Genomic DNA, 13,481 nt, shown 5'->3' with positions numbered 1-13,481 from the left:
TACTTTACGGGCCAGAAAGAGTTGGACATAACAGCGACTGAACAACAACAGCAACACAACAGGGTCTCAAAGGCTTTACTTCCCAAGAAGAGCTTCCTGAATGGCTCCAGGATCTATGGGTGCATCAGTCTGCACTTTGGCTGCTCCCTCTTTGTCTTGGGTGCCCCGAGGAGGAAACATGTCGTTGGAGTGTGTGTCTGTGTGTGTGTGTGTGTCTGTGTGTCTTGGGAGAGAATGAGAGAGTGTAAGAGCCATCCAGTTCTGATGACTGAGCAGCAGAAGCAAGTCAGGAATGCTTCCCAGGTTCAGAGAGTGTAACACTAAAAAAGTCTGAGTTCAGGTGAGAAGGAATTTAAAGGCAAACTACAACTCCCAATGTAAATGTTCACTGCAATGCGCTTTTGAGTAAAGACTGAAAACAGCCTAGATATCCAAAAACGGAATTGTTTTTAATTTTAAATTGGAGGATAATTGTTTTACAATGTTGTGTTGGTTTCTGCCATACAACAACATGAATCAGCCATCATGACACATATGTCCCCTCTCTCCCCTTCCACCCCCCCACCCCATTCTACCCCTCTAGCTAATTGTGGTGCAGGCACTTAGAGAAACGCTTCAAGAACTCTGTAGAACTAGTGTAGACACACTACGTGAAGCTCATTAGAGAAGGGCTCATGGCCAAACAGGGTATACCTGGAGCTATTGATCTATGGATCCACCCAGGGCCCCAGTTTAAGGCCCACGTCCACTATAAAGAGGCTTTATGTCTCCATCCACGTCTCCAGCCTCTCAGCATCACTATCTACCTCCCTGATACCATGGCCCCCTGACCTCAATAGTCTCCACAGCATGGACCCTCCCCATTCCAAAGGAATAAGGAAGGGAGAGAGGGGTAAGATAAAAATAATTAACTTGCCATAAATTTGTTTATTTGCTGTTTTTCACAAGTAGTCATTCATTCCAATGATTATTTGAACTTTTAAACTTGATGTGAATATTTGATACAATATTCCATAGACAGAAAAACAAACCAGGAATTATTGAGCTTATTTAACTGGAAGATAACAAACAATTTAAATAGCATACATTTTTCAGGCAGTTCATCATCAAATGAACCAAAGAAAGATTTTTGTGTTGGGATCCATCTGAGATTTTGTAAGAAGTCCCTTGTGGCTCATCCCTGGCAACATCTGAACCCCTAGTCTTTGCTGTTTATTTAGTTATTGTCATTGTTATTGTTATTGAGAGCTTCCCTGGTGGCTCAGCAGCAAAGAATCTGCCTGCAATGCAGAAGCTGCAGGAGATGCTGGTTTGATCTCTGGGTTGGGCAGATCCCCTAGAGGAGGGGATGGCAACCCACTTCAGTGTTCTTACCTGGAGCATCACAGACTGACGAGCCAGGAGGGCTACATCAATAGGGCTGTGAAGAGTCAGACACGACTGAGGGACTGAGCATGCACGCATGCACAGGCTGAACTGTGTTCTCGAAATTCATATGCTGAAGTCCCAGTCCTTGATACCTTAGAATGTGACTGTATTCAGAGATAGGATCTTTAAAGAGCTGATTAAGGTAAGATGAGATTTTGAGAGTGGATCTGAATCCTAAAGGACTAGAGTCCTTATGAGCAGAGACTAGGACACAGACACACACTGAGGAAAGACCACACGGAGGACACACAGAGTGAGGGAAGACCACGTGAGAAAACATGGAAAGAATGGCCACTCACAAGCCACAGAGAGAGACGTCAGAAGAAACTGCCAATGCCCTGAGCTTGGACCTCCAGGCTCCAGAATGCTGAGAAAAAGACCTTCTGCTGTTTAAGCCCCAGAGTCTGTGGTATGTTGTTGTCACAGTCTTAGCAAATTCTCACAGTAATTAGTCATGCACTGGAGAGAGACATCTCTTCCAGGCTCTTAAGTCATTTGACAAGAGCACCAATGAAAAGCTTCTGATGTGTTTTTTCCCCATCTGGATGGTTTGGAGGGCACTTCAACCCAAACCTATTTAGCTCAGTGTTCTTGTAACTAACTCATCAGATGTTTATTGACTTCACCTAATAACAAAATGTGTAACTCGATACTATGAAAAAAGAAGAAGTGAAAAAAGAGAGGGGAAAGTTAGGAGGGAGGAGACATGACATTTCTATGTGAGTGATTCTTTAACTCAATATTTAAGTGAAGATTGAATTAGTGATGGAAGGAAAGCTTTACCAAGTGATTTTCCTGGACCTAATCTCATGTGCCTGAGTGAGAGTCCCTATGGATTGTAGCCCACCAGGCTCCTCTGTCCATGGATTCTCCAGGCAGGAATACTGGCGTGGGTTGCCATTTCCTCTCTTGCATCTCCTACACTGGGAAGCAGGTTCTTTACCCCTAAGCCACCATGCACTCCTCACAAAGCCTGGGAGAGAAATGCCACCGTTGGCTGCAGGTTGCAGATGAGAACATGGAGCTCAGAGCTGGCTTGCAACTTGGGTGGCACAGAACCGCAGCAGCAGCCAGGGCCCAGGCTGATTGACTGGGGCCTGGGGGCCGGTAGGGGGGGTACCAGTCCCCTGCGTGGCTAGGCGGCATTCACCAAACTCACCCTCTTTGGAAACCAGGAGGATCTGCAAGCCTTGTTTTTCTCAGCTCTTTCTGTAAGATTCAGAACCTTGGACTGGACAGGAGAGGGGGCTATGCAATTAAAAAGAAAAGCTTTTGTTTGTTTGTTTGATTGTTTGATTCCGGGTGAGGGAACCCAGCCGTGGTGCTGATGCAGTACACTTACTGCAGGTTCTCAAAGGCTTCTCTGAGCAGTTTTTTTCTTTTTCCATTTGCGGTTTTCCGCCCCGGTCAGGGAGGCTGTGCTCAACGCTATGATGCTGAAACGGTCTCACTTCTCCATTCCCCGGGCTTCCTCCTGGCTAACAGCTGGGCCCCTCTCCAGAGACCTGATTTAACTCGCTCCTTCTATGGGGCGGCCTGAGGGCTCCCAGGCCGGCTCTCCTGGGTCCAGCCAGCCTTCCTTGAAGGTTGCAAAGCCCTCTTCTCCCTCCTGAAAAACCCTGTAAACACAGCGGTAACAGCTGCTCTGGTTAGACACCCGAGCGCCTGAACATCCCGGGTAAGGAAGAATTTATTTGCTAGGGGAATGGATTTTCCTGCTCTCCAGGAAGTCAATTAACTGTTTGAGAAAAGGAAAGAAAATTACGTCCTCTGACAGCTACCGAATGAGAGCACCGGACCCCTCAGGGACACGGACGCCCTAGCGCCAGTCCCCATCCATGCTGGGGTGGAGGTGGGAGTGGGGGCGGGACGAGAAGGGGATTGGGGGAGACTTGGTTCCTCCCACTTCTCCAGACAGAGAATGTCCAAGTCGTTGCCCCTCCCCCAGTCTGGCTGGGTTTGGTTCCTAATTTGAATGAAGCCATTTAGGTTATCTTTTTTCCTCTCTTAATTTATTTTAAATTGAAGGATAATTGCAATATTGTGTTGGTTTCTGCCATGCATCAATCAACATGGATCAGCCATAGGACAACTGACAAAGGATTAATTTCCAAAATATACAAGCAGCTTATGCAACTCAATAACAGAAAAACAAACAACCCAATCAAAAAGTGGGCAAAAGACCTAAACAGACATTTCTTCAAATAAGATCTACAGATGGCTAATAAACACATGAAAAGATACTCAACATCGCTCATTATTAGAGAAATACAAATCAAAACTGCAATGAGATATCACCTCATGCTGGTCAGAATGGCCATAGTCAAAAATCTACAAACAATAAATGCTGGAGAGGGTGTGGAGAAGAGACTCCTCTTGCACTGTTGATGGGAATGTAAATTGATGCAGCCACTGTGTAAGACAGTATGGAGATTCCTTAAAAAATTTAGGAATAAAGTTACCATACGATCCAACAGGAGAAGGCAATGGCACCCCACTCCAGTACTCTTACCTGGAAAATCCCATGGACAGAGGAGCCTGGAAGGCTACAGTCCATGGGGTCGCTGAGGGTTGGACACAACTGAGCGACTTCACTTTCACTTTTCACTTTCATGCATTGGAGAAGGAAATGGCAACCCACTCCAGTGTTCTTGCCTGGAGAATCCCAGGGAAGCGGGAGCCTGGTGGGCTGCCGTCTATGGGGTTGCACAGAGTCTGACACGACTGAAGTGACTTAGCAGAGCAGAGGAGATGATCCAACAATCCCACTACTGGGCATATAACCTGAGAAAAGCATAATTGAAAAAGACACATGTATCCTGGTGTTCATTGCAGTGAAAGTGAAAGTTGCTCAGTTGTGTCCAATTTTTTGTGACCCTGTGGACTGCAGCCTGAAAGGCTCTTCTGTCCATGGAATTCTCCAGGCCAGAATACTGGAGTGGGTAGCCATTCCCTTCTCCAGGAGATCTGAACCCAGGTCTCCTGCATTTTTTTTACCATCTGAGCCACCAGGGAAGTACAAGTTCATTGTAGTACTATTTACAATAGCTAGGACATGGAGGCAGCCTAGATGTCCACTGAGAGGAATGGATAAAGAAACTGTGGTGCACTTAGGTTATCTTTAAAATTACTTTCTGGATGCCAAGTTCAACTTCCAGGATCTGATAGGAGGGACCGTGAAAGTTTCTTAAAAACAAAACTCTAGAACTGCCCTTCAGTTCCTAGCTAAAAGCTTCCATGATATTCCCGAAGCAGAATTCACACCTTATTGTCCTAAGACATCCAAAAAGACTCGCAAAAATGCTCTGCACTCCTCTGCAGGTGAGTGTGGAACATGGCAACTCTCCAACCTGATCTTCTGCCTTGCAGGCACACTGGCTCTTTAACTTGAGGACACCTCATTTTCATGAAAAGCTGGCTTCTTTCAAGGTAGAGCTGGGTGGGGAGTGGGGGGTGGTCTCTGGGTCCCCAGTGCACAGCCCTGCATTGCCACCAAAGCTGATCTCCAGAAAGCTATGGGGTGGTGATTCTAATATCTGGCCCCACCATAAACCCTCAGCACTCTCAGATCTTTCCTAAAGAAAATGTATAGCATCCAGGAAGACAGCTTACTGCTGACCAGTTAAGAGCTCCATCCTACCGAGAGAGTCCGTGCATCTGGCCATACCTATATGACAGCATCATAGGTCACGTAGCCCAGTTGTTTCACCTACAGACAGGTTGAGGCTTCTCCAGCACCACGGAGCTCAGAGAAAGCAGCGCTGACCCCAAGAGCCAGACACCAGGGCCTTATCTCATCTAGATTGCATTCCTTTGGTGCCTAGAAAGGAGGAAAATTGACTTCACATTCTTACAGTGCCTACAAAGATAAATCCTTTTGCAATGACTTTCCGGTAGAATAAGATCCCCCCCTCCCCCGCCACCTTTTAGGGGATAGAATCCTGGTAAGTGACGAGAGACAGATAAATAACAGGATGGAGAAGACCTGTCTACGTGATTCTCAACAGCTGGGACATCCAAATGGTCTGTTTCATCTATACTGAAAAAATCTGAAGAATAGGGGTTCCCTAGTGACTCGGTGGTAAATAATCCACCTGCTAGTGCTGGAGACATGGGTTCAATCCCTGGTCTGGGAGGGCCCCACATGCTGCAGAGCAACTAAGTCTGTGCACCCTGAGCACTACTGAGCCGGTGCTCTAGAGCCCGGGAGCCACAGCTTCTAAAGCCTGCGTGCCTAGAGCCTGTGCTCGCCAACAAGAGGAACCACTGCAGTGAGAAACCTGAGCACTGCAGCGAGAGAGCAGCCCCTCCTTGCCACAGGCAGAGGAAAGCCTGAGCAGCAACAGCCAAGACCCAGTGCAGCCCAGACTAATTCATTAATTAATTCACTAAAAAAAATCTGAAGGACAGATCAAATGTTTGAACTCTTCATGCAAATGTTTGGGCCTGTTGTAAAGACAGCTCTAGACTGATGAAAGTGATGTATTTATTGGAAAATGCTATAGGTTACTAGATTTATGTCAAGCTTGGATGGTGCGGGCAGTCTGGGGGAAGCTCCTGGCCCCAGAGGCACAGGAAGTGGGCAGCTACACTCTAACACAGACGGCTCCTGACAACTGACCGTCTCTTTTCCAGGTGGCCAAAAGTGTCATTTCCTGGACACAGCACAGAGCAAACCATCTGCTGAGGTTCGGGGAGAGGCTTCACTGGGTCACACACAGAGAGCACAGTAGACTAGGCAGAACTTGAGCCTGGCTGTGGAGCACGCCAGAGGTCACGCAGCACCCCAGCTGAAACTGTCATCCGAAGCATCGGACAAGGTCACTTCACAAAGGGAAATGCAAGACCTTTCTCTGTGCTTGTTACCACGTTTGCTCTTGGGTTCAACACATGCTGGAGGCCGAATGTCTGGGCGCCTTGGTGGATGCAACATTAAGACACCCCTGCCCCCCAGAAGTCCAGTGCAATGAAAGTGGGCACACCTGTAAATCCTCTTTTTTAAAAGTTTTTTTTGGACCATTTTTTAAGTCTTTATTGAATTTATTGAATTGTTTCTATCTTATTGTTTTTACTATTATTATTATTAAACTTTTAAATTTTGTACTGGAATATAGTAAATTAACAATGTTGTGATAGTTTCAGGTGGACAGTGAAGGGGCTCAGTCATACATATACATGTATCCATTCTCCTCCAAACTCCCCCTCCATCCAGGCTGCCACATAACCTTGAACAGAGTCCCCTGTGCAGTAACGCCTTGTTGGTTATCCATTTTAATTATAGCAGTGTGTACATGCCCATCCCAAACTCCCTAACTATCCCTTCACCCCATCCTTTCCTCCGGCAACCATGAGTTTGTTCTCTAAGTCGGTGGGTCTGTTCCCGTTTCGTAAATAAGTTCATTTGTATCATGACTTTCTAGATTCCAAATAAAAGGGATATCACACAATGTTTCTGCTTCTCTGTCTGACTTATTTTATTCAGTATAACAATTTTGAGATCCACCCATGTTGTGTTTATAATTTTTTGGCTACGAGCCATGTGGGATCTTAGCTCCCCTAGCAGGGATCGAACATAAACCCCAGCATCGAGAGGTCAAGTCTTACCCACTGGGCAGCTAGTGAGTGAAGTAAAAGTCACTCAGTCGTGTCTGACTCTTTGAGACCCCATGGAATTCTCTAGGCCAGAATATTGGAGTGGGTAGACTTTCTCTTCTCCAGGGGATCTTCCCAACCCAGGGATTGAAACCAGGTCTCTCACACTGCAGGTGGATTCTTTACCAGCTGAGCCACAAGGGAAGCCCAAGAATACTGGAATGGGTAGCCTATCCCTTCTCCAGGGGATCTTCCCAACCCAGGAATTGAACCAGGGTCTCCTGCATTGCAGGCAGATTCTTTACCAACTGAGCTATCAGGGCAGCTGGGGAAATTCCTAAATTTTAAAGTAAGCTTACACTTATAGAAAAGTTGCAGGTTCCATGTGTGAGTGCATGCTAATTTGCTTCAGTTGTTTCCGACTCTGTGTGACCCCATGGACTATAGCCCATCAGGCTCTTCAGTCCATGGGATTTCCCAGGCAAGAATAGTGGGATGGGTTGCCATTTCTTTCTCCAGGGGATCTTCCCGACCCAGGGATCAAACCTGAGTCTCTTCTGTCTTCTGTATTGGCAGGCTTTACTACTAGTGCCACCTGGGAAGCCCCGCAGGTATTATACAAAGACATTTTTCCTCTAATCTAATCAGTTTAAGAGGAGGGTGAAACAGTTGGCTTAAAACTCAACATTCAGAAAACTAAGATCATGGCATCCAGTCCCATCACTTCATGGCAAGTAGATCGGGAATGGAAACAGTGAGAGACTATTTTTTGGGGGCTCCAAAATCACAGCAGATGGTGACTGCATCCATGAAATTAAAAGAAGCTTGCTCCTTGGAAGAAAAGCTATTATCAACCTAAACAGCATATTAAAAAGCAGAGACATTACTTTGCCAACAAAGGTCCGTCTAGTCAAAGCCATGGTTTTCCCAATAGTCATGTATGGATATGAGAGTTGGACTATAAAGAGAGTTGAGCGCCAAAGAACTGATGCTTTTGACTGTGGAGTTGGACTCTTGAGAGTCCCCTGGACTGCAAGGAGATCCAACCAGTCCATCCTAAAGGAGACCAGTCCTGGGTGTTCATTGGAAGGACTAATGCTGAAGCTGAAACTGCAATACTTTGGCCACCTGATGTGAAGAACTGATTCACTGGAAAAGAATGCTGGGAAAGATTGAGGGCAGGAGGAGAAGGGGAAGACAGAGGATGAGATGGTTGGATGGCATTGCTGACACAATGGACATGAGTTTGAGTAGGCTCTGGGAGTTGGTGATGGACAGGGAAGCCTGGTGTGCTGTAGTCCATGGGGTTGCAAAGAGTTGGACACAGCTGAGTGACTGAACTGAATCAGTTTAAGCCAAGTTGCTGACCTGTTGTCCCTTCTGTAATAACCATGTTTTTTACATTCTGGGGTATCTGAGGCTTTGCTCACCCTAGAGTCTGTCCACCCAGGGTAGCCAGTTCCTAGAGGTAATGGCTTGCCAAGGAGAGGCTTTTCAGTGCAGACCAACCAACCCAGAGTCCACACTCACATCTGTGACGCTCAGGCCCTTGCCACTTGCCCTAATCACCAGGGCCAAGAACCAGCCAGCCAGGGGAGGCCCTGGCCCCAAACCCTCCAACCGATTTCAAACTGGCACATTATATCTTCCAGTGTCTTCTTTGCAGAGATCACAGTGTGTGTTAGATGAGTTTGTCCACATACAGCACTGAGAGCCCTCTCCACCCACGTGAGCCCCACAGTATTCCGTCTTCCCATGGTTGGAGTCGGCCATGTGGGGCTGTGTCCCTGCGGAGACGATACCTTGTGCTGATGGCAAACGTTTTCTCTGCTTGGCTGCCTGTGATGATCTAGGGCCAGGCTGGCAAATGGCTCTTCCTGCATCCAGGAAGTGACGCAGGTAAGACCATGTTAAACGTTGTTTTTCAGTCTCTAAGTCATGTCCAACTCTTTGAGACCCTGTGGACTGTAGCCCACAGGCTCCTCTGTCTATGGGATTTCCCAGGCAAGAATACTGGAGTGGGTTGCCATTTCCTCCTCCAGGGGATCTTCCTGACCCAGAGATTGAAACTGTGTCTCCTGCATTGGCAGGCAGATTCTTTACCCCTGAGCCACCTGAGAAGCCCTATAACAGGGCAGATGGGACTATACTGGTTGGCTTTTTGACTACTTGGGGCCCACTCTGAGGACAGGGATGAGGAATCATTAGCACAAATCATAGCAGAGAAACTCAGACCCTTTAGGAATGACTGGTAGGTTGGCAACCACTGATCATAACCTCTGTGATGGAGCATGGATTATTGACCCCAAACCATGTGATACTGTACTTCACAGGGCAGTTTAGGGAGCATCAAGGCAGAGTTTAAATTGAAACACTCCAAGTCCACCTTGCCCTTAGCACTGGTTGACTTGGGGAGGGGTTTGAATTCAAGTACTGTCTCTAGACCCTTGACTCCACTCCAGGAGCCGACTGTTGGATCTGGGTTTAAAAGACCCAGATTGCAGTTTCTCAGATTGCATTCTACTGCTTCTGCAGAAGGCAGGAATGAACAGCCAGTGAAGGAGTGAACTGTTTTACCCTAACAGCCTGGCATGGATGTTACTATTTTTAAATTGTTAACTGACGAGCCTTAAACTGTCATCTTAAGGCCGTATTTATTGGTGTGATGATCTCCAAAGTCTTGCAGTACTTGCCACATTTAATAAATAAGAATAAATGTATTTCTTCTGTCTGCATACTATTTGTATTTCCTCATGTAAATTAATGTCTAGATGCTTTTTTTTTTTTTAATTTACTAGAAAATCATTTGAAGAAAATGAAACTGAATGAAGAAAGCCTATGTCTTAAAACAGTGGTTCTGCTTTCCCTTAGAAGGGGTTTCCCAGAAGACAAGTTCATCCCTCCTGGAATCTGAGCTCTTCATTACCTCCCACGGAGAGGCTGCCAGGCCTGGAAGAATGCAGATCTATCCAAGCTCCACAGGAAGTCTAGGCTCAGGAACAAGCGGCTGTAACAGTTAAAATAGAAATCTCCAGCATATATATTTATTATTTTAAATCTCAATCATATAATTCTTAATTTTTAAAGGATTAAAATATTTTAAATATACTGCAGTTGGGCCAGTTGAACTAGAACAACCTTAATTTGGACTTGGTGAGTACTGGCTTATCTGAAATACTGTGAAAGACCAATCTCTGTATTTCCAGTTGGAAGGAGAAGGAAGAATTTTTACAGTGTTTCATCCTGTGTTGTAAAATGTAAATCTGGTCATTTCACTTTCCAGCTTGAAGTCCTAAGACTGCCTATCACCTGAGAAAGAAATCTAAATTCCTAAGCATTTTAGATTTAATTATAAGGGACCAAAAGCCTCAAAATGAAAAACAAGTGTTCTTTTTTGTTCTCCAGAAGTCTAGATCAGCACTATTTAAACGGAGCGAGTAGTAATCAGCCTCAAGTGGCTGTAGCAGATACAAATTGAGATGTACTGTAAGTTTAAAATACACACTGGATGTTGAAAACCTAGTAAGAAAAAAGTTAAAATGTTCCATTACTAATTTTTTAAATATCATTTACAAGTTCATATATTTTCAATAAAGTTACTTTCACCTGTTTATTCCTACCTTTAAAGTGGCTACTAGAAAATCTTACAATTACACTTGTGGTTCATATTATTCTTCTGTCGAACAGTGTGGAAATCCCACTGACATTCTTCAGCATTTCCATTAGCCATCCTGTTTAGTCTCAGAGTGCCTCCTCCATTAAAAAAAAAAAAAATTTCACTGTGATGGGTGTTAGTTGCAGCATATGGGGTCTTTAGCTATGGCGTACAAACTCGTGGCTGCAGCACGTGCAATCTAGTTCTCTGACCAGGGACTGAACCTGAGCTCCCTGCATTGGGAACAGAGTCAGGCACTGCATCATCAGTGAAGTCCCACCTTCTCCATTTAAAGCTGGGGATTGACCTACTCTCCTCTTGCAGAAAAGATGGTTTTGTGTCTACAGGGACTCTGGATGCTGAGCGCCCGTTGGGTAGATGCAGTAAGCAGCTGATGGCCCAGCTGGCTGCGTCTCCTGCACCTCCTGGCTCTGCCTCTCCTCTGGGTCCTCTCGCTGCCAGGCCAGGTGGACATCCCTTGACCGTGGGTGGCAGCTTCCTCCAGGGCCAACAGAGAGCATTCAGGTTGTCTGTGAACAGCAAACATCAAACAAAAACAAGCTTTTGGAAGTTCCTATGCTCTGTGGCCAATACAAATTTAGGTGATCTCATGTCATGGTGTAGCTGCTGCGGCTTCTTGATACCGTTTACATGGATTGCTGCTTGGAAGCTGCGATAGCTGGGAGCCACTGTGTAGATAAGGCTCCCCACTGTTTCTGGGGTGCAGCTGGGGCTTCCTTGCGCTGCCCAGCAGACCAGCAGACCAGCTCACGCTTCTGCAGCTCCTCAGGGAGTCTGACATTCACCAAAGCCTGAACATACTTGGCATTCTTTTGCCTTTGTGTCTTCTAAATGCTGATTCCTTTCCTAGAATGTCTTGTCCCAACTTGTTAACCTGGAAAACCATGTGTATCCTCCTGCTGTCCCTAGAGCAGCCTTTCAAGGCACAGCAAACAGGCCAGGTCACACCTGCCAGCTCCTTGGGGACCATAGGACTCTGTTGTGTGTATTTAGTCGTTAAGTTGTGTCCTACTCTTTTGTGACCCCACGGACTGTACCCAGCCAGGATCCTCTGTCCGTGTGATTTCCTAGGCAGGAATACTGCAGTGGGTTGCCATTTCCTTCTCCAGGGGATCTTCCTGACCCAGGGACTGAACCGATGTCTCCTGCTCCAGTAGACAGACTGAGCCAACAAGGAAGCCCCTGTATCATCTTTGCCACGCATCATTCTGCTGTTTCTGAGTGTATGCATACCATTTCGGAAGTAAATGGACGCACTTTAAAAAGATTAACATATAAATTTAAAAGTGATAGTGATTTTTTTTCATTTTTGGCAATGTTTGAATTTATTTTTCAAAAATTTTGCTTTTTTAAAATTAGCTAAGTTAATAAAAAAAGCTAACAGTACATATTGTCACGACATGGCAGCATTATGATGGTAGCAGACAACTCCCAGAAGGTGGGGAAGCACTGGCTGGGCTTAAGTCTGGCCTGGGGCTGGTTAGGCTGTGACCTTGACTGGAGAGGGTTATGGGGGCATCTCATGTTACCCCTTGCATTCCTGTACTATTTCATCTGGAATTGTCTGGGTCTTCTTATAAAGAGCCTGAGATAAGATATTAACATTTGGGAAGATGAATAAACACTGTATGAAAAGTTTTTGTGCTTGTTTTTCAACATTTTTATGACAGAAATTACTAAAAAATGAAAAGTTAAAGAATGAAAGCAAATATGAGCTAATGTACTAACTTTATATCAATAAACCAACATCTAAGTGAATGTGTATTTTTCAGGGAATTAAAATTAAGAAATAAACTATCAAGACACTTAAAAAGAAAACTGGAATAAAAAGATTAATGTTATTTAGGACACAGAAAAAAATAAAATACTTCCCAGAGTATTCTGCCAGAACAGTCTAACTCTGATACCAAAACTAAACAAGGCACACACATACATGAAAAACATAAACAAAACAGAACAAAGTAAACTTAATCCACCAGTGAACTAAGATAATACAATATGATGAAGCAGGATTTAAAGACAAAATGCAGATGCAGTTTAATAATTGGAAATTTCAAAAGTAATTTAGTATTTTATTAAATATGAACAAAAAACTCTAGGAAAGAAAAACAGTATCTTTAATCTTAATGCCACTACAATAACATTCAAAAAAATGCTTCTAACCTTTCATTGTCAAATAAAAAGCAAGGGAAAAAACTGCCATTATCATGACATCCCTGGTGTCCTAACCAACGCAATAGGAAAAAAATACTAGGAGGCATACGTGTCAGCAAAAAGAACAACTCATGTAGATGTCATGACCCCTATTTAGAAAATCAAAGTGAAATGACGGAAAAGCTATCAGAACTATCAGAGTTCTGACTGGATGTAAGGAAGAACTCAAAAGCACTGTTTCACACACCAAATACACTTGTTAGAAAATGTAACAACAAAAAAGATCCTATTCAAAATCAAACAAAAAGTGTGAAGCATCCAAGCAATAAACATGGCAAAAAATATAGAAGATTTATACAATTAAAATGACACGTTACTGGAAGACAAAGAAGATCAGAATAATGGAAGGACATTTCATAAGTTTCTGGAGAGGAAGATTCAATGCTGTGAAGATATCAGTCTTTCTAAACTGAAAATTAAAAATCCCAAAGGTTGGGGTTTTTAAAATAGACCTTGATAAATCCACGCTTATCTAAAAAAGTAAAAATGCTCAAGAAGAGCCAAGGAAAACTTAAGACACTAATACAGAAGCCAAAACTATCAACACATATAACAAAGACTACAGTAATCA

The sequence above is a fragment of the Capricornis sumatraensis genome, chromosome 11 (genome assembly GCF_032405125.1).
Source record: "Capricornis sumatraensis isolate serow.1 chromosome 11, serow.2, whole genome shotgun sequence".
NCBI lineage: Eukaryota > Metazoa > Chordata > Mammalia > Artiodactyla > Bovidae > Capricornis > Capricornis sumatraensis.
The sequence above is the reverse complement of the archived record's forward strand: the minus strand, read 5'-3'. Positions refer to the sequence as shown.